This window comes from Eretmochelys imbricata, chromosome 1, assembly GCF_965152235.1.
Source record: "Eretmochelys imbricata isolate rEreImb1 chromosome 1, rEreImb1.hap1, whole genome shotgun sequence".
Taxonomy (NCBI): Eukaryota; Metazoa; Chordata; order Testudines; family Cheloniidae; genus Eretmochelys; species Eretmochelys imbricata.
Window position 1 is genome coordinate 267,162,633 of NC_135572.1, and position 22,088 is coordinate 267,184,720.

Here is a 22,088-nt window from a genome sequence, read left to right on the forward strand (position 1 = left end):
ATCAGTTAGAAATGTGCTATCAAAATGTAAATTATGTCCCTGCTTGTCAAGAAATGCCTGACCTTCAAAGACTTTCCTGCTACAATACTAAGTGAGGGGACAAGGAGGCTAAGAGAACATGACAAAAGAAATACTTTTCTTTTCATTTCACTTATAGAACTCATTGCTGCAAGGAATTATTGAAGTAAATCTAAGCACTTAGAAAAGAATTAAGGAAGGCTTGGGTGCTGTTTTGCCTGTTAACAATAACACACAGTTAACATTCCACCAGCTTTTGTCCTAATGGAGCAGAGCATTTGCTTTGTGTTGAAGTGTCACTTCACAAACATTACATTGCCGGTCACTGTGCATTCCACCTCCTTTGTTGAGATAGCTGAACTTCCTGCTTAACAAAATTCAAAAAACATGATGTATGTAAAGAATACAATTGTGCCAGGAGCTACCATGGTCAGAATAATAACAAGAGCTATTAATCTTCATTATTGAGGGCATAAGCTGATCACCAACTATGATCAGGAGGAATTTTCTTCCTGATCAATGGTATATAAGAATGCAAAACTTTGACAAGGTGTACTGCGGGGGTAGGAGAGGACTCTTTCCTATGAAGCTTCAAATATAGTTCAGTGCTAGAAGATGGGTACCCGGCTACATGGACAATAGATGGGGCAATAAATTGGCAGTTCTGATTCGACGATGGTGTGACTTTTTTTTTTTTTTTTTTTTTTTCAGGCAAGTGCAAGACTCCTTCATCTATCCTTCCCTTCATGGTCGGTCACAAAGGTGAGCCTACATCATTCTACTGCCCTGCCACAGATTGGTCCCCTCAGCCTTGCATGGCTGTCTCTCTCTAGAACAGTTGTTCTCAACTAGGGGTACGTGTAGCCTTGGGGATATGCAGCAGTTTTCCAGGGGGTACATCAACTCCTCCAGATATTTGCCTAGTTTTACAACAGGCTACATAAAAAGCACTAGTAAAGTCAATACAAATTAAAGTTTCATACAGACACTGACTTGTTTATACTGCTCTATGTACTGTACACTGAAATGTAAGTAAATATTTGTATTCCAATTGATAATTGTGTGGTAAAAATGAGAGTCAGCAATTTGTCAGTAATAGTGTGGCTGTGACACGTCTGTATTTTTATGTCTGATTTTGTAAGCAAGTCATTTTTAAGTGAGGTGAAATTTGGGGTATGCAAGATGAATCAGACTCCAGAAAGGGGTCCAGTAGTCTGGAAAGGTTGAGTGCCACTACTCTTGTTTTCCTTGGCTCAGGAAGGTGTTCTAGTGATTTTTCTTCACCTTGTCTCTGAACCCTAAACCATATATTCTTATGAAGTTCTGGTTGGTGGCAAGAGAAGACATGAAGCTTATCACTCATTGGTAAATCAAATGAAGAGGGTTTACTCCTGATCATTAAGAGGAAACCAGATGTAACATTTGTCTTTGTATCCCTGTGTCTCTCTAGATTAGTGGGGGCTATAAGATTTCCAACACCTGATAGATTCACTGCCTATGGATCCTGGAAAGATCCCAGTTTGAGTCTCAGTTGTAGTGATGTAATATGTATGACACATGTGCACCATGAGTCTGGTCATCAGTTGGAGGAGACTGCCAATTGGTTACATCTGTTCTGTTATCCCACCAAATAAGAGGGAGGAGGAAGGGGGATCCCTAACCATCCTCTTATGTTCCAAAGTATACTAGGGCTCAGGTCTACCCTTGGACTAAAGGGAACAGAAAGAGATCTGAGTCTAAGCAGAGTTCTTCCCAGTGCCATGAGGATGAAAGGGAGCAAATCATTATGCATATATTCAGTGTATATCCTGAACCTTCTGAGGCATGGATGTCAAACAACTAGCACATATGTCTGGAGGCAAGTGTCTCAACTAATGAGCTTTGAAAGTGGCTCCCTAACGGAGCTTGCTGGAAGCCATGTGACCCTGAAAGAGGGAAATCCTCAGAGTACTTCATAATTTTCCTCTGAAGGTAAAGCCTCTATAGAGGGGGATGAGTGCAGACTAAATTTTGAATTGGAATCTCTCACACTGTTAAAAGCAAAGCAGACTAATGGCAAGGTGAACATTAAAGCCATTTAATCTTAACTTTTTTTATTTACAGAAGCCAGTTTGAGCCATTTGCTTAAAAGGAGGAAACAGAGATAAAATAGGCAGGTGTATATGTGGTATAAATATATTTATGCAAATACACACAAAGGAGGGTGTGATATAGAGGCACAGCCATGAGTCTGGGGTGTTTTCTAGAGCTGAAGTCTTGTGTGTAAACTTTGTAAACTTGTGCTATAATGGCAAGTTTGTAAAATCAGGTGTGTGTGTGTGGATATATCTATCTACTCTCAGGCTGAGAAACACACAGGTATTTTGGATAAAACAGAATCCTCTAAAATCAGAGTTCATAAAATCAAGATGTTCCTATATAGACTAATTGTACAGAGTCGGTGTATATAACTACACAGTATGTGTTTAGTGTATATATCCTAGAAAACTGGCAGTATTTCCATAACTATACACCCAATTTGGGGACCTCCTCTAAATTCCTTGAACCAAAAGGCCTTTGTGCTTCAATTTTTGCAAGTATGATCTGTGGCAGTAAAGAGTGTTTCTGACAAACATAGCGGTGAACTGAACAAACCATTTCTTAGCGATGGTACTTTGAAAATAAACTGCGTTCTTTGCTTTTTGCAAATTTTTCTAATACTTTGTCATGTCGTATCTCAGAAATGGCTTGGCCTAGAAACTTCAAATTTGGTTTATCCAAGAGTCCTTGATGAGTCTAGCGCCACGTACTATTTCTGATCAAGCCAGAAGCTATTTAAGCTTATTTGCCACAGAGTTTTTTTAACGTTTTACTCACTAGCAGTGGGCTATAAGGGTGGAATTTTCAAAAGGGCTTGGCAGTGGCCTAATTGCACACATCCTGTTTGATGTCAGTGGGAGCAAAGTTAGGCTAATGCCAAGTGCTCTTGAAAGTCATGCCCTAAAAGTTGGCAGAGTTCAGAAGTTGGGGTACAGCTGCTCTAGTGGAGCCCATGTGGTTTATCAGCCAAAGCTCTCTGGTTAAAAGAGTTTCCAGTCTTCAGACTGCACTGTCACAGATGGCAGCACTTTAAGGGCTGCTGTCTGGCTTGCTCAGGTAGAAAGAGGTTACAAGCTCTATGAGCACAGCCTCCAGAGTTCGTAGATTCTGGCTGAGCCACTTGCCCTGGAAATTACAAGCTCTTCTGATGCGACCAGTGGAGCTTGTAAACTCCATTAGCCAAGCTGCTTGGGTTTAGGTTCAAGGAGTAAACGGACACCTGGCCCCTGCTGCAAGTTTCAAGGTTACAGTGCACAGGAATATTTCTGGCAAGGTTAGAAGCTTATGTGAGGAGTTACTTGCTATGGATTTTAACTCTCAAATTCTTTGACAGGTCCTGATGAATTTCATCAGATTCCCCACTAATCTAGTGCAGAATGCATGCTCTGCTGGGGTGTGACTTCTCACTCAGGCAGACATTTAAGCTTTGTCAGCTGACTTGTTCCAAGCCAAGGAAGTTACTCTTCATGCTTAGCATTTGATTTGAATACTTCCATTTGAAGTCCATTAGGTTTTACCCTAATTTAAACAGGTGTGTTCCATTTTAATGATCTGAGGTGTAGAGTAGTAGCTCTAGTAAAGGCATTAAGCTTGATTCACCCATGCTGAAGATTCAAGACAGGTACATATTGCAGGTTGGTAGGGGTGTGATGCAAGAGGGGACACTGTGTATGTGTATGTGCATGTGTATTTCTGCTTTCTCTGATGGTTCCTTCAGTGTGGGAAGCTTTAATTTCAACCAGGATGCCACTGAAGACTGCCTGGGTGTGGGGGGGCCGCAGAGGGTGTGAAGGGGAGAGTGCACTGAGATTCTGATTCGAAGTCCATGGAAGTTTTTGCATTGATTACAGTGAGCTTTGGCGCAAGACCCAAGTCAGTGAATCCCACAAGATATGCCCCCTCCTTGGCAAATTCTTCTAACTTCTGGGATGGCACTGGCTGGCTCTGGATGGAGCAGGGATTACAGGTACCTTTTGCCAGTGCAAACTCTTCAGCAAAACAGCAAGTTTAATTTTCTGGAAATTACAGCAAACCGAAGAGAAACTGATATTGCATCTTTCCAAAAGTAACTGTCTAATTGTGCTGGACACACTTTTTGTTTTGCAGTCTTAGAATCCGATCATGCCCCCCATCGAAGTCAGTGGAAGTTTTGCCATTGGCTCTTATTGGAACAGAGTCAGGCCTAGTACAATTACAGCAAACCTCTTCCTCCTCCCTGGATCCTGCTTTCTTCATTTCAAGTGCATGCATCTTGTTTAAAAATAAAAGTCAAGGTAGAATTCTCTGTAGAACCCCAAAGCACTGCATCAGCTCTATAGAAATAATAATTTGATAGATAAATGAGTTAATATTTCCTTTGTACTGCAACAGACTCAGTGACGTTTTTAATTGTCACTGGATTCTAGGGGTAGGGCAAAGATACATGCTCCCCATAGTATGGAAATATTCTGTTTTTTTTCCCTTAAATATTATTGACGGTCCTTACCCAGGTCCAGGCAAGTTTTGCTGATGCAATTAGCCCTAAACAGCACATTTTTAAAATGAGAGCTATTCCAATCAGAAATGGAGCAAATACCTTCCTCTCCCAGAGCAGAATCTAGGCATGAATACACCCACTGGCTAAACTGGGGATAAACCAGTTTTGGGGAAGGTGGGGTAAGGGGGCGATGGAGAGTATTCTGCGATTCCCTCATGCCTCAAGAGTTCCGTATTGCAACAGCTTATGGATCTCCTAGGGAGCATATTTTCACTTCCTGAATCCTGAGAAGCAAGAGCTGCTAGACAGCAATGTGGAGCCCTCTGTCCTCCTTGGTAGGGAGAGTTCCATAGGTGAAAGTAAGCCGATCCGGTCCGGCGTAACAGAAAGAGCCGGTATGCCATGCTGGACTGGACCAGCTTCCCCAGGCTGGCAATTTAAAGGGCCTGGGGCTCCCTGCAGCGGCAGAGCCCTGGATCCTTTAAATCACCTCCCAAGCCCCTCTGCTGGACCCCAGGTAGCAGTGGCAGGATTCTGGCAGTGATTTAAAGGCTCCAGTTGCTGCAGGGAGCCCAGGGCCCTTTAAATCGCCACCCAAGCCCTGCGGTAGCTCAGGACTCCTGCGTACCGTACTCCAGCTCAGGACTCTGGCGTACTGATAGGTTCTTTAACTTACTTTCACCCCTGGAGAGTTTGTTTCTGCTGCGGCTCACAGTCTCCACCTCCCACTCCAGTATAAGGGAGCACATGGGCTGACCCCGAATTCCAAATGCTGAAGGAAGGGTGTGTCTGCCTTAGAATTCATAGTATACAATGTTGTAGGTGTTTGGTCCTAGGATAGAGACAAAAATGGGTGAGGTAAAATCTTTTATTGGACCAACTTCTGTTGGTGAGAGAGACGAGCTTTCAAGTTACACAGAACTCTTCTTCGGGTCTGTGTCGCTTGAAAGCTTGTCTCTCTCACTAACGGAAGTTGGTCCAGTAAAAGATATTCCCTCACCCACCTGGTCTCTTAAAATTCACAGCACAGTCCCGGAGGCCTGCAGCTCACAGGACAGTTAAAGAGTCCAGAGTTTGTTCTGGGTGTCTCAGCATCATGCTGCAGTGTAATGACAGGCTGAGCTCTCAGCTACTGTGATGGCACATCACTATGCAATGTCATCATGCATTGATGCTGCATTATAGCATAAAGATGGAAACAGCACAGCAATTTGTCCTCCCACAAACAGATGGTAATCCTAGAAAAGGAGTTTGATACAACAGGTGAACCAAGGAAGGTGATAGCATGGGTCACTAGGTCAAAGCTTGGCTGAAAAGAACTCACAGGCTGTTTGTCCTGAACTTTTTCTGATAGTGATAATGCATCTAGTCATTCACTGGTGTAGCTCCGTCAGTGGTAGCAATAGGGTGCACTAGTGTAGATAAGTTGCTGGTGCTTTTAATACCATGTCATCTCACCTTGCCAGATTGAGGGGATGTCGTGGTAAAAATACTGCCCACTTCTGCTGCCTTGTCTACATTAGAGCTCCCCCCTTCGCCACCAGTGGTGGAGTCGCCCTAGGGATAATACAATGGTGGGGAATTTTAAGGAAACGGTCAATGTGGACAAGGCCACCGTCAGTCTGAAGTTGTAGTGCTACCCCTCTCTCCAGCACTTGCAACCTCTACCACAATCTGACCTTTTTTAGTAAAGGAGACGGGGGGGGAGGGGTTAAGTACATCTGTGTCGATAGAGCATCCCTGATGGACAAGCAGGACTCCCCTTCTGTAGCAGTCAGAATGGGTTCCTGTTAAACTGTGGAGGGAGCGGAGATGCTGATGGAATGGATGTCCCACCCATGTGCTTGCAGTGGGTACACACCTCCCCATCGCTGCTGTCGTCATGCCTGGGAGTGGGGTGGTAACCAAAGGAACAGTGACCCGTGGGCCATCTGGGTGTGGGTTGGTGAGGGTAACAAAAGGCTGCAACCCTGGTTTTCCCAGAGTGGGTGCCAGGAAACCCCACCCTTGGGGTAAGGCTGACCTCCCTGGCAGAGCTAAGAGAATAAACGTGTTAGTGGGAACATGGAGAATGAAACAAAGAGGCAAAGGAAGAGAAGTTGTTCTGAAGTGCTTTGCTAGTGTGTGATGTGGTTGTTCTTTAAAAGAGAGTTGCACTTAAAGAAGGATAAGCTTGGGGGTAAGGCATGGGACTGGGAAGATCTGGACTCAGTTCCTAGCTCTGCTACAAACTCCGTGTGACCATGGGCAAGTCATTTCACTCCTGAATGCCTTAGGTAACCTGGAGATAATACTTCCCTACCTCACAAAGGTGTTTGGGGATAGATCCGCTGATGTCTGTGAGGGGCTCAGATACAGTGTTGAGGGGCCATAGAATTACCAACAGAGAGAGATGTTAAGAAATTCCTTGATGCAGCGCTCTCTAAGCTACAGCAGTGAGAACTGCTGCTCTCCATTATTAAAGTGTGATTTGCATTTAAGGAGTGAATGTTTGTAGCAGAGGCGCACAGGCAATGGCAAGTAAACACCAAGCATGGCCAAGGTTAGGATGCCAGGGCCTTTACTTCAAGAGTCACACACCCCAGCAGTATTTTTAAAAAAAGTAAGTGTTCTTGTCACAGGGGAGTTCTGTATGGCCATTTTCTCAGACTTTAGGCTCACTTTGAGGGCAGGGTTCATTATTACTATGTGTAGTGTGTACGTATACTACCATAAATGTCTGTAGTACTTTACAGAGGAAATAAACAAAAGGGGCTAGATATTCAGCAGACTCCACTAGAGCTATGCCAATTCACATCAGCTGAAGATCTCACCCCCTTATCCCTGACCCAAGAGTTTCCAACAGACGGTTTCCGAGAGGAATTGTGACCCTCTGGGAATACAGGTGAAATTAGGTTTTGTTCAAAGGCAGGGAAATATTAATTATTTGAATAGGGTGGCTTGGGTGGGAAAGGAGTGATGCAGCTCGTCATGTTTAGCATCCAAAAGTACTTTTGTGTCCTCTGTGAGATGAGAGCATTTGATTTTTCTGGGCTGTGGTTAACGGAAATCTTGTCATATAATTGAAAATAAACCTTTGCTTTTTTAAATTAAAATGGGCATTTCTGAGGTTCCTGCTTGTGGTCACTGCACTGCAGAAATCAGATCCCATCTGTGACACTAGTGGCGTGCGTGCAGCCTGTTCTACGCTGCGGATTTCAGCCAGCAGTGTCCAGACCTCTGTGTAGATAGGAAAAACTGCTGTAAGCCTCAAGGAGTTCTAAGGGAGGAAAGATGATTCAGAGCTCAGGTGCTAGAGCCTGGGATTTGGGAGACCTGTTTAACTCCCTGCTCTGACAGACTTAATAATAATCCTCATGTTTGTTACCAAATTGCCTAAGGGCCAACCAAGAGTTGGGCCCCATTGTGCCAGGCAGTGTACAAACAGAGTAGTGTATAGTAAGGCTATACCTACCCTGTGAGCTAGGGGTGTGATCCCCCTACTTGTGTACACATACTTGTTAGCGCTCATCAAGCAAGAGTGAGTATAAATAGCAGCATAGCTGTGGAAGCAGCAGCGGAGGCATGACTGAGCTGTGCCAAGTACGTGCCCACTGATTTCAGGCAGATACATACGTGACACGGCTAAGCCATGCCTCTGCTGCTGCTATCTGTCAGCTAGGCTACTCTGTACACTACGCTAGTTCAATGAGGGCTAGCATGAGTATGTGCTCTACTCCTGGGGGAATTCTGCTCCGCCGCGCTCGCACAGAATTCATGTCCCCTGCAGATTTTTTTCTCCACAGAAAATGGATTCTGCTGGGAAGGTGCTGAAATTATACTTTTCATCCACCAGGGACTGCTGTGGCACCAGAAGAAAGGGCAGTCAACTCCGGGCCAGAGTAACCAGCCATAGAGAGGGAGGAGGCAGTGACTTCCTTCCTCACAGCACCCTGCCCATGGGACCTGGTGAGGAGATATGGGGGTGGGGATGGACGGAGGAGGGCATGGGGCTGCTAGGGGTCACATAGACTGAGGTTTGGAACGGCTAGTGGTGGTGGGGGGGGGGAAGCAGGCTGGAGCAGGGGCACAGGAACTACTAGGGTGACAGCATTGAGCCAGAAGTGAATGGAAGAGGGGGTGCAGGGGCACAGGGGGTCTGGGAGAGGAGGGGTGGCTGAGTGGGAGTGCAGAGACACCGGGGCATACAGGGACACATGGGGGCAAGAGAAGATGTGCCTGACAGAATGGGAGAGGCTAGGGGGTCAACCAGTGTCTGCATATGAGAGGCTCCCCAACTCCCTAACAACCCCCCCCCAAAAAAAAATACTGTTCCATAGTTCACCCACCCACACCCAACAATCCTTCAGGTTCACTCACCAGGCTCCTTCCCAGGAATTACTTCCCTCTCCCTCTGTTCCTCCATTCCCCCTGACTCCCCCAAGTCTTTGTACTGCACCTGACAGGTGTGGAAGTTTTCTGTATTTTAATTTAAATGACTTATTTCTCAAAGTTTTATATTAATATGCCTAGTAAGGAATCTATTTGTTAAAAAACATTTCCTGAATCTTTTATTGTCTGTATCGTTACAGACATACTTGCTGACAGGTATTTTGAAGTAAATTGAACCTGGCGTGATTATATTGTGGTGGTGTTGACAAATAAAAGATGCAGAATTTTAAAATAGTGTGCAGATTTAAAAAAAAAATTTGGTGCAGAATTCCCTCAGGAGTACACAAGCAGGTGGATCACACCCCTAGCTCACAGTGTAGACATGGCCTAAATAGACAAGACAGACACAGGGTAGGCAAAGGAGTAGAACACACAAGCAGAGAGAAATGAAGGCTACTTACCCATCACCAGAGTTCTTCAAGATGGCCTCTGCATAGTAACACCCTTAGGCTGCACCAGTCAGAGCATCCCGAATGGTAGAATTCTAGCTAGCAGTCCCCATTGGATCACTCCTGCATCTTCCTTGCTCCTCCCCTCAGTGAACATCAAATATTCTAGAGCAAGGGTGTAGAAGGGGTATGGTGCTCCGACACCTCAGTGTCTTCCTCAGCGACCCTACGTCTCATGGTAAGTCGGACTCTAAAGTAGTGGGGAAAGAGTGGGCAGGAAGTGTGAATAGTACAGAGCTCATCTCTGAACTCTGGTTATAGGAAGTAACCTTCAATTTTTCAAGTGTTGTCTGCATAGTCCCACTCTTGGGATAGACTAACAAGTAGTAACTGTGGTCCAGGATGGTGGGACCATGGAGTGCTAACTGAATAAAGACAGTAAACCTGCTTGCCAAATTTTGCAGCAGACCTAGATTTCAAGTCTATTGAGTAACGTTTAGGAAAAGCATGGACTGAACTCCATGCTGCTGCTCTGCATGTCTCTGTTAAAGGAATGTGTCTAGAAAATGCTGTAGAGGCTGCCTTTGATAGAATGTGCCCTAGTTCCCTCAGGGACAGGTAAACCAAGCAACTTGTAAGATTCATTAATACATAACCAAATGCATCTTGAAAGAGTTTGCATAGAAACAGTCTTTTCAAACAGTATAAACAAACTTGGAGACTGTCTACGTTGTTTAGATGTTAGAAGGGCTTTTCCTGTTTAGACATCTAATGTATGTAGCTTAGCTTCCTCATCTTGACTGTGAGGCTTGGGGAAAAACCCTGGTAAGATTAGATGAAAATATGAAACCACCTTTGGTTAAGAAACAACTTTGAATGTTGTCATAACCATACAGCTAAGGGTAGCCAAGAATTCCGGCTTACCTGTAAGGGTTTAAGAAGCTCAGATAACCTGGTTGGCACCTGACCAAAAGGCCCAATGGGGAAAGAAGATACTTTCAAACCTTGGGGGCGGGGGGGGGGGAAGGCTTTGTTTTGTGTGTTCTCTTGGGAAGCAGAGAAGCATCAGGTCAGAGAACTCCTTCTCCTATAAATCATCTTAAATCTCTCAGATTACAAATTGTAAGTAAAAGCCAAGCAAGGTGTGTTAGATTATCTTTTTTGTTCTGCTTGTGAAGTTTTCCTTTGCTGGAGGGAGGTTTATTCCTGTTTTTTGTAACTTTGAAACTAAGGCTAGAGGGAGTTCTGCTGTATTTTTGAATCTTTTGTTACCCTGTAAAGTTATTCTCCATCCTGATTTTACAGAGGTGATTTTGAATTTTTTTTTTTTTAAAATCCTCCTTTTAAAAACTGACTGGTTTCTCCATTGGCCGAAGACTCAGGTGTTTGGGTCTGTGATCACTTTGTAACCAATTGGTTTAGGATATTTATTCTCAAGCCTCCCCAGGAAAGGAGGTGTAAGGGCTTGGGCGGATATTTTGGGGGACTAGGAACTCCAAGTGGTCCTTTCCCTGATTCTTTTGTTAAATCACTAGGTGGTGGTAGCATACCCTCCAAGAGCAAAGAATTTGTGCCTTGGGGAAGTTTTAACCTAAGCTGGTAGAAATAAGCTTAGGTGGTCTTTCATGTGGGTCCCCACAGCTGTACCCTAGAGTTCAGAGTGGGGAGGGAACCCTGACAAATGTATACAGAGAATTACCTTATGAAATAGTAAATGGGAGACCAGCCATTAAACACACAGAATTCAATTAATTATCACTTCAGCAAGACATATTAAAAATACTGTCTTTATAGATGGATGGAACTAGGTACAACTTAGATTAACCTTAACTGTAGGCAATGAAAGACCCATGCTTTTAAGATGTAACAGATTGTTTTATAGCCTCTAAGAAAATAATCTCTCGTACATGTTTCAGAGTAACAGCCGTGTTAGTCTGTATTCGGCAAAAAGAAAAAGAGTACTTGTGGCACCTTAGAGACTAACCAATTTATTTGAGCATAAGCTTTTGTGAGCTACAGCTCACTTCATCGGATGCATACTGTGGAAAGTATAGAAGATCTTTTTATACACACAAAGCATGAAAAAATGGGTGTTTACCACTACAAAAGGTTCTACTCCCCCCCATCCCCCCCCCCACTTTCCTGCTGGTAATAGCTTATCTAAAGTGATCACTCTCCTTACAATGTGTATGATAATCAAGGTGGGCCATTTCCAGCACAAATCCAGGGTTTAACAAGAACGTCTGAGGGGGGGAGGGGGGGTAGGAAAAAACAAGGGAAAATAGGTTACCTTGCATAATGACTTAGCCACTCCCAGTCTCTATTCAAGCCAAAGTTAATTGTGTCCAATTTGCAAATTAATTCCAATTCAACAGTCTCTCGCTGGAGTCTGGTTTTGAAGCTTTTTTTTTGTTGTTGTAATATCGCAACTCTCATGTCTAATCGTGTGACCAGAGAGATTGAAGTGTTCTCCGACTGGTTTATGAATGTTATAATTCTTGACGTCTGATTTGTGTCCATTTATTCTTTTACGTAGAGACTGTCCAGTTTGACCAATGTACATGGCAGAGGGGCATTGCTGGCACATGATGGCATATATCACATTGGTGGATGTGCAGGTGAACAAGCCTCTGATAATGTGGCTGATGTTGTTAGGCCCCGTGATGGTGTCCCCTGAATAGATATGTGGGCACAGTTGGCAACAGTCTTTGTTGCAAGGATAGGTTCCTGGGTTAGTGGTTCTGTTGTGTGGTATGTGGTTGCTGGTGAGTATTTGCTTCAGGTTGCGGGGCTGTCTGTAGGCAAGGACTGGCCTGTCTCCCAAGATTTGTGAGAGTGTTGGGTCATCCTTCAGGGTAGGTTGTAGATCCTTAATAATGCGTTGGAGGGGTTTTAGTTGGGGGCTGAAGGTGACGGCTAGTGGCGTTCTGTTATTTTCTTTGCTAGGCCTGTCCTGTGGTAGGTGACTTCTGGGAACTCTTCTGGCTCTATCAATCTGTTTCTTCACTTCCACAGGTGGGTATTGTAGTTGTAAGAATGCTTGATAGAGATCTTGTAGGTGTTTGTCTCTGTCTGAGGGGTTGGAGCAAATGCGGTTGTATCGCAGAGCTTGGCTGTAGACAATGGATTGTGTGGTGTGGTCGGGGGGGAAAGCTGGAGGCATGTAGGTAGGAATAGCGGTCAGTAGGTTTCTGGTATAGGGTGGTGTTTGTGACCATCGTTTATTAGCACTGTAGTGTCCAGGAAGTGGATCTCTTGTGTGGACTGGACTAGGCTGAGGTTGATGGTGGGATGGAAATTGTTGAAATCATGGTGGAATTCCTCAAGGGCTTCTTTTACATGGGTCCAGATGATGAAGATGTCATCAATATAGCGCAAGTAGAGTAGGGGCGTTAGGGGACGAGAGCTGAGGAAGCGTTGTTCTAAATCAGCCATAAAAATGTTGGCATACTGTGGGGCCATGCGGGTACCCATAGCAGTGCCGCTGATTTGAAGGTATACATTGTCCCCAAATGTAAAATAGTTATGGGTGAGGACAAAGTCACAAAGTTCAGCCACCAGGTTAGCCGTGACATTATCAGGGATAGTGTGTTTGACGGCTTGTAGTCCATCTTTGTGTGGAATGTTGGTGTAGAGGGCTTCTACATCCATAGTGGCCAGGATGGTGTTATCAGGAAGATCACTGATGGATTGTAGTTTCCTCAGGAAGTCAGTGGTGTCTCGAATGTAGCTGGGAGCGCTGGGAGCGTAGGGCCTGAGGAGGGAGTCTACATAGCCAGACAATCCTGCTGTCAGGGTGCCAATGCCTGAGATGATGGGGCGTCCAGGATTTCCAGGTTTATGGATCTTTAGTAGTAGATAGAATACCCCAGGTCGGGGTTCCAGGGGTGTGTCTGTGCGGATTTGATCTTGTGCTTTTTCAGGGAGTTTCTTGAGCAAATGCTTTAGTTTCTTTTGGTAACTCTCAGTGGGATCAGAGGGTAATGGCTTGTAGAAAGTGGTGTTGGAGAGCTGCCGAGCAGCCTCTTGTTCATATTCCGACCTATTCATGACGACAACAGCACCTCCTTTGTCAGCCTTTTTGATTATGATGTCAGAGTTGTTTCTGAGGCTGTGGATGGCATTGTGTTGTGCATGGCTGAGGTTGTGGGGCAAGTGATGCTGCTTTTCCACAATTTCAGCCTGTGCATGTCGGCGGAAGCACTCTGTGTAGAAGTCCAGTCTGTTGTCTTGACCTTCAGGAGAAGTCCACCTAGAATCCTTCTTTTTGTAGTGTTGGTAGGGAGGTCTCTGTGGATTAGTATGTTGTTCAGAGGTGTGTTGGAAATATTCCTTGAGTTGGAGACGTCGAAAATAGGATTCTAGGTCACCACAGAACTGTATCATGTTCGTGGGGGTGGAGGGGCAGAAGGAGAAGCCCCGAGATAGGACAGCTGCTTCTGCTGGGCTAAGAGTATAGTTGGATAGGTTAACAATATTGCTAGGTGGGTTGAGGGAACCATTGCTATGCCACAAGGGGCCACGTAGTAGTTTAGAAAGTTTAGTGTCCTTTTTCTTTTGTAGGAAAGCAAAGTGTGTGTTGTAAATGGCTTGTCTAGTTTTAGTAAAGTCCAGCCACGAGGAAGTTTGTGTGGAAGGCTGTTTTTTTATGAGAGTATCCATTTTTGAGAGCTCATTCTTTATCTTTCCCTGTTTGCTGTAGAGGATGTTGATCAGGTGGTTCCGCAGTTTCTTTGAGAGCGTGTGGCACAAGCTGTCAGCATAGTCTGTGTGGTATGTAGATTGTAATGGATTTTTTACCTTCAGTCCTTTTGGTACGATGTCCATCTGTTTGCATTTGGAAAGGAAGATGATGTCTGTCTGTTTCTGTACAAGTTTTTTCATGCAGTTGATAGATTTCCACTCCATACGGCTAAATGCAGTGCCTTGCATAATGACAGGTTTCAGCTATTACCAGCAGGAGAGTGGGGTGGGGGGAGAGAAAACCTTTTATAGTGGTAAACACCCATTTTTTCATGCTTTGTGTGTATAAAAAGATCTTCTATACTTTCCACAGTATGCATCCAATGAAGTGAGCTGTAGCTCATGAAAGCTTATGCTCAAATAAATTGGTTAGTCTCTAAGGTGCCACAAGTACTCCTTTTCTCATCTCGTACATGGAAACTTACTATAACACCCTTTTCCATTAAGTATCAGGGTAGCCATGTTAGTCTGTATTCACAAACACAATAAGGAGTCTGGTGGCACCTTAAAGACTAACAGATTTAGTTGGGCATAAGCTTTCGTGCATAAAAAACCCACTTCTTCAGATGCAACCCTTTTCCATTTATAACCATAACATTTTCATGTGGACTCTTTTCCTTGACTGTATCAGTATATTTTGCACCTCTAATGAGCAAGACTTTAACAATCCCAGAACCTTATTCCCCATGCCGTTAAATAAAGAGCGTGAATATCTGGGTGATAACTTTCCCCTGTTGTTGTGTCAGCAAATACGGTACTACTAGTAGAGATGTGATTAACCCTTGTGACAAAGTTCCTCCTCTGCCTTAGTGGGTTCTGTGCTTTATTGGCAAATTTGCTCACCTCAGAGGTTCACGGCAGCCCTCCGTTTGGCCACTTTCGTGGCTCAAATCTGCCATTCACTCAGTTAGCCTCATCACTGGCCAACATGGGGAAAAGGAAGAACCACAATGCCCGCAGTCTCTGCTGATCCACCTAGTGGATCAGGAACAGGCCAGAGACCTTCCCCTCTGGTGGAACCCACAGTCCAGGTCAACTCCTCCCTACTTGATACCGGAGTTGGGGGAATGGAGGGAACTCAAGCCTGCCCTCTAGTCTGGGTTCCAGCCCAGGGCCCTGTGGATTGCAGCTGTCTACAGTGGCTCCTGTAACAGTGGCTTCTGCATGGTAGTTACAACTCCCTGGGCTACTTCCCCATGGCCTCCTCCCAACACCTTTTTTTATCCTCCCCACAGGACCTTCCTCCTGATGTCTGATAATGCTTGTACTTCTCTGTCTTCCGGTAGTATGCCTTCTCACTCTCAGCTTCTTGCTCCCAGCTCCACACATGCACGCCACTAACTGAAGTGAGCTCCTTTTTAAACCCAGGTGTCCTGATTAGCCTGCCTGTCTTAATTGATTCTGGCAGCTTCTTGATTGGCTGCAGGTGTTCTAATCAGCCAGTCTGCCGTAATTGTTTCCAGAAAGTTCCTGATTGTTCTGGAACCTTCCGTGTTACCTTACCCAGGGAAAAGGGACCTACTTAACCTGGGGCTAATATATCTACCTTCTATCACTCTCCTGTAGCCATCTGGCCCGACTCTGTCACACCCTCTGAACAGGTGAATTAAGTCTGGGTACCACTGTTGTCTCACCCAGGATGGTGCTGTTAAAATTACCATAGCTATGCCTTGTTTTGTTTTATCACTCTCTGAATGGGGAAAATGCATACATAAAGCCTTGACCCCAATCTATCAGAAATACCCCTGACACTGAGTCTCTATCTTTATCTGCCCTCGAGCAAACAGGGTCTCTTCCTTTGATAACACATTTTTATTAAATAGTCATCTAGATAAGAATATAAATAAGCCCACTGTTTTCTTAGATATGCTGCTACAACAAAGAGGCATTTTGTAAACACTCTTGGGACTGTGGATAAACCAAAAGGGAGGACCCTGTACTGACGATGGTCCTTTCCTACCATGAAACAGATTTTTGATGACATGATCATATTGAAATGTGGAAATACACATCTGATAAATTCTTAGTTGCAAACCAAGTCTGAAGGGGAAAAAGGGATTATAGAAATTAGAGAGAATATGTGGAAACTAAACTTTTTTTATAAAAATGTTTAATTCCCTGAGATCGAAAATGGGGCGAAGGCTTCTGGGTTTTTTCAGAATTAGAAAATAATGTGACTAAAACCTCTTCCCTTTGTGCTTATGAGGTACTTACTCTATTACTCCTGATCCAATCTTTCCCCATATAAATGATATTGACATCTAGCCATAAAAGCTTCATAATTTGCATTTCACCTATGTAACATAGCTGCAGGAAATATTTTTCTCCCATACACGTCCAGTCTTTTCCCTTCCTTCTTAGAAGGAGTAGAGAGTGTACTTGTGAGACCTTGTTCCTGTGTAGTGCAGTCTCCACTACTAAAGAGTTAGGAAAAGGATGGGTATAGAAGGTAGCCAGACCTTCCTGAGGGGAAAAAGTACAATTTGTCAGCCTTTTTGGGCATAGGGTTGTGCAGACTAGGGTGCATTCCAGATCATTTTTGCTGGTTGGGACAATCCTTCTAATGAAAGAAGTGTGACTCTCTAGTTGCTGCCCCTAAAATATCAAACAAAGAGTGAGAAGAGTATTCAGCAGAAATTGAGGGAATGTCCAAAGTCTTTATCATGCAATCCACCAGCTCATAGAATAATACCACATCCTCTGATGGCAATGCAGCTGATGTGACACCCCCCCCCCATTCCCACAGTTTCCTCTGGAGACATCATCACTCTAGAGTCTGGATCCAATTCTTGTATGTCTGCTATTTCTTCCTCTCTTGAAAGTGCATCTCTTACAACTGTTGGAGATCTCTCTAGACTTTGAGGCATCATCAGATCCATGTCTTACCGCATCAGTGAATGACTATTCCCAGGCATAGGGACATGTTGATAAGGAGCAGGACATGGTCAGTGTGGCCAACAAACTCAAGGAGGTTCTTGCCAAAAAAAAAAGCCAAATTCAGATCTGGGTGGAAGTTTTTGTTCATATGGAGCCAAAGGGAATGAGGTAAGATTGTTTGTTTGATATCTCTGGTTCCATTGATTATAATCTTCTAGGTGGAATCAAGGAGAGTAGCAAAAACCTCTTCTGTGGAGATCCAGAAAAGGTCTTCAGTGGAGGAAGCAAGGGAGAAATTCTGACTTAATCAGTTCTCCCTCTTTTCTCAGGGAAGCATCAAACTGGACCAGTGTGAAAAGAATGTCCAGTTCTTACACAATCAACATACATGGGTTAATCACCAATGGAGTCAGAGGCGGATCCAATTGGTGAACTTGCACTGCAACTACTGTTTGATGCAGTGCTGTGTCAGCCCTGGGTGCTGAATCCTTATCTTCCCCTCAAAACAGTTCCAGAGCCTTAACTTTCAGAACTGGTCTGATGCAATTGGATCCAAAGAAAAATATCTCCTGCCTCTACCACAAGAATCTTTACTTAAGGCAGGTTACTTGAAGACTCTTTGGTCAAGGGGGTCTTTCTTTTGTAGATTGACCTTTTTCAAAGAAACAGATACCGACAAGGATGGGGCATTCATGCTTTATAACATCTGGTGCATCATCTCATGGATTGGCTCTGGAGACAGAGGCCAGCGCAATGGTATGGGAGGCTTTCCTTTCTAATTCCACATCCTTTATGTTGACAGTTGAGGAGGTGGTTTTCTTTCTCTTCTGTGGATTCACTCAGAACCAAAGCTGGTCTCTGAGTTTTGTTTGAACTTTGCACCCACTCGATTCCACAAGGTTTTTCTGTAATAAAAATCACCCGAAGTCTGTTCTGCCTCTCCTTATTTGCTCATGTTGTTCAAGCCTTACAGTCAAGCACTTTGAGCATTGTGACTCTGACAGACCAGGTGCCAACTAATGCCTAGGCCCCTAGGCCTCAACTGAACACTGACAAATACATAGCTGGAGCCAGTCTGGTTCACTTGTGTGTTAGTACTGTTAAAATAGGTATGTTATAAAAAATTTTTTGTGTTTAGACTTTATGGAATGCTTGTAAATTACTGCAATGCAATAATCTCGCTTATAATATCTGTATCCCATGTTATAAGGTAATATTTAAGTGTTTGCTCTGTAACTGTAAATCACCAGTCAGGAGAGAAGCATTACCAAGAGTAAAATACTAATTTGGCATAGGAGGTGTTCTCTCCTGCCCAACAAAAAATCCATCAACACCAGAGGACAAAATACTTTGTTTGCTCCCCCTACCCCACTTCCTTCCACTAAGAGGAGACATGCAACTGAATGCCTCCCAAAGGTTGAATGTGCAACTTGAAGTAGAAGTGGGGGAGGAATAAAAGGCCCTAACAAGGAAAACTTCATATTTTATGCTGCTTGGACTCTGGGGGACAAGGATTACTAAGCATATGCAAAAGATCACCAGTACCTGGCATGGGTTTGCCCTAAGGACATATAGAGCTTGCTTATCATAGGAGCTTTTATTACCTTTTGAAACCTGAGTGTAACTCAGTTGTATGAGTGTGTTTATCTGCTTCAACTTTGTAAATAACTCTTATTGCCTTTTCCTGGTTAATAAATCTTGAGATAGTTTATTATAGGATTGGCTACAAGTGTTGTCTTTGGTGTAAGAGCTAAGGTGTAATTGACCTGGAGGAAGTGACTGGCCCTTTTGGACTGGGAGTAACCTGAATATTGATGTGATCTTTAGTGTAAGGGATATTCTATCACAAAGTTTAAGCTTACCTGGATGGCACGATAGTCCTCTTGGACACTCCGATCTATCTGTGACTCTTGGTTAAGGCTGTTATAGTGCTTGAGGAGTTAACACATGATACTTAGTTGGTGAAATCTATGTATAGAACTCACAACCAATTTGGGGTTTGTGCCCTGCTTCTTAACAGTCTGCCCTGCAGTTGGTACTCGTGCTCTTGGGTCACAGCAGGACAGCTTGACATCAGGAACATCGTCCGACACCAGGAACACCGCTAGGTGTGACATGCACCCCTTAAATCCCAACGTTTTAGTCTTTGGTTCTACTATCTCCACACAAAAGATAATGACTTATAACTAACTTAATCAAATACTAAAATACAAACTAACCAACTCAATCAAAAACTAGCCACGGATCCAGGAGTATCCTGGAGTGAAGCTTAATCTGTTCACATAGTCATGGCTGGAAGGAACCGAGGTGGCTGGAGCACCACACACCTTTTCTATCCTCACTCTAGAGCATTTGACATTCACTGAGGAGAGGGGTGAGGAAGACACATGAGTATGGCTAAGATTTTTGTCATGTATATTTTTAGTAAAAGTCACGGACAAGTCATGGGCAATAAAGAAAAATTCATGAAAGCCGTGACCTGTCCGTGACCTTTTACAAAAAATATCCCTGACAAAATGCTGGGTCCCCATACCGTCTGCAGAGGTTGTGCAGCTGTGGGGGCCTCTTCAAGCTCTGAGGTCCCCCACGCCTGGGGGCTGGGAGCTCCAGGGTCCCCCCACAGCCTGCCGTGACCTGGAGCTTTACGGTACCCCTGCTGCTCCAGGGAGCCCCCACCGGGCACCGGGGGTACCCTGCAGCTCCCAACCGGTGCCGGCGGTGGGGGGATCCTGCAACTCCCAGCCGCTGGGACTGAATTCACAGAGGTCGCTGGAAGTCACGGACTTTGTTATTTCCCCGACCTCTGGAAAAAATTGTAGCCTTATACATGATGATCCAACGGCTACGCCTAGCTAGAATACTACTGTTCAGGGTGTACTAGTTGAAGCCGTCCAAGAGTCAGACTGTGCAGAGGACACTAAAAGAACAAGGTGATGGAACTAACATGCCATTTGCTGCCACAATGTAATTAATTAATTAAATTACATGTTTTGTGCTATGTGGGTTTACTTAGGAGGGGATTGGTTAAAAGGGATGAAAAGGGAAGGGAAACAGGACATGAAGGGGTCAGGGCAGGGGAGGAGGGGCAGGTGTTGAGTGAAGCTGAGGTGAAGAAACTAGGAGGGAATGGGATAGGGTGTGTTGAAGCAATTAGCACAGGACAGAGAAAGTAAGCTCAAAACTGTAGAAAGGTATCTGACTGTTCAGAGGCCCTGATTTTCTGGCTGCTGCTCCTGGCCAGAGGTAGACTTCTCGTGTGACCTTTGCTGAGTCATTTAGTTTCTGCATGCCTCAGTTCCTTCTCTGTAAAATGGGAATAATAGTACTTATCCTCACAACAACTCTACCACACAGGCGCCCACTTTCCAATGTGCCGGTCGGTGCTCGATCCCCGGCTCTGTCCCAGGCCCAGCCTCCACTGCACCTCTTCCTCCAAGGCCCCACCTCTTCCCGCCCCATTCTGCCTCCTCCCCCACAGAGTCTCCTGCATGCCACGTAACCACTGATCGTGACTGGTGGGAGGCACGGGGAGGGAGGGTGAGGTGTTGATTGGTGGGCAGGAGGCGCTGGGGGGAGGGAGAGGTGCTGATGGGGGGGCTGCTGGTGGGTGCTCTGCACCCATCTTTTTTTTTTTTTTTCCCCCCCTGTAGGTGCTCCAGCCCCGGAGCACCCAGAGAGTCAGCGCCTATGCACACAGGGGGGTTGTGAGAATATATGCATTAAAGATTGAGAGGAGCTCAGACACAATGGTAATGGGGGCCATGTACGCACCTAAAATCGATATCTAGATAGGCAAGCTGCAATTTGCACTGGTGCAGTTTAGCCATGCTTGAAACCAGGGAAAATATTGCAGTAATGCAAATAGCAGGTTGGCTGATCTACCATAGGGTTTGCACTGGTGCAGCTGGCCATCAATGGCAATAACTGGGGCACATTCCCAGTGTAAACAAGGGCTGGAATGGGGAAACAAAGTGTGTGAGCAGTGGCTGTTTTAAGGTAAAACAGTGGCTTCTACGCTCCATGCCTAACTGCTTCCTTACCCAGCAATGTGTGCGCAACTTGGTTGGCAAGGGAAACAGAATCACTTATCTGAGGAGGGACTGAGGGGAAGAGAGCGGAAGAGTGAAGAGGCTGGGAAGAAATGGGTTCATGTGTTCCCTTTATTTTTCCAGATCATTTCAAAGGCCTTTCAGCAAAATGGCTCTGAAGTGAATTAATTACAGGGATAGAGTTATTCATATATAAACATGTGAGTTTGTTTTCTCTTTTTTCCTGTTAGTGGCAGCTTTCCTCTGAAAAATGACCAATAAACCCCTATTTCTTAATCCCCAAACTTCAGTCAGAATGAAATCATGGCAAATCTCAGTGGATTTAGTGATTTAAATTGAGCCTCTTTTAAAAAAAACAAAAACTACTATTAAAATATCTGGACAAAACTCAGGCAGTGTGCTTTTGCTATGCTCAGCCCTTCCACGGTCTCCAAGTTATTCCTGGCATGCTGCTGTTTTACATAATATTGATGCTATGAAGCCTCTTTAGGTGAAGAGGCAGAGATTAATGAGCCACATGGAAACCCTAATTTGTCTGAGTTAGAGGAGATTAATTATGTTAATGGTCTAAGCAAAGTAATCTAGAGGCTAGAAATGTTCATTCAGTGTCTCCCTTAAAATTGTTGGACTTGTATTTAAACTCTGTGAAAAGAGAATCTGAAAATAAGTGATGTATTTTATTTACCAAATGGGAGCGCTATTCTTTTTCTCCGTGCATCAATACCTATAGGAGTTGTGTATGTGTATGGGGAGGATAATAGATCCCTCATTATTTAATAATATTTTACATTTCTCTATTACCTCCTATCCCAGGGGTTCTCAAACTGGGGGTCGTGACACCTCCACGGGGTTGCAGGGTGGTTGCATGGGGGTTGCGAGCTGTCAGCTCTGTGAGGCTGACAGCCCCGAGCCCCCATTAAATTAAATTCCTCCTCCCCCCATTTTTAATTTATAAGGGGGGGGTCACACTCAGAGGCTTGCTGTGTGAAAGGGGTCACCAATACAAAAAGTTTGAAAACCACTGTC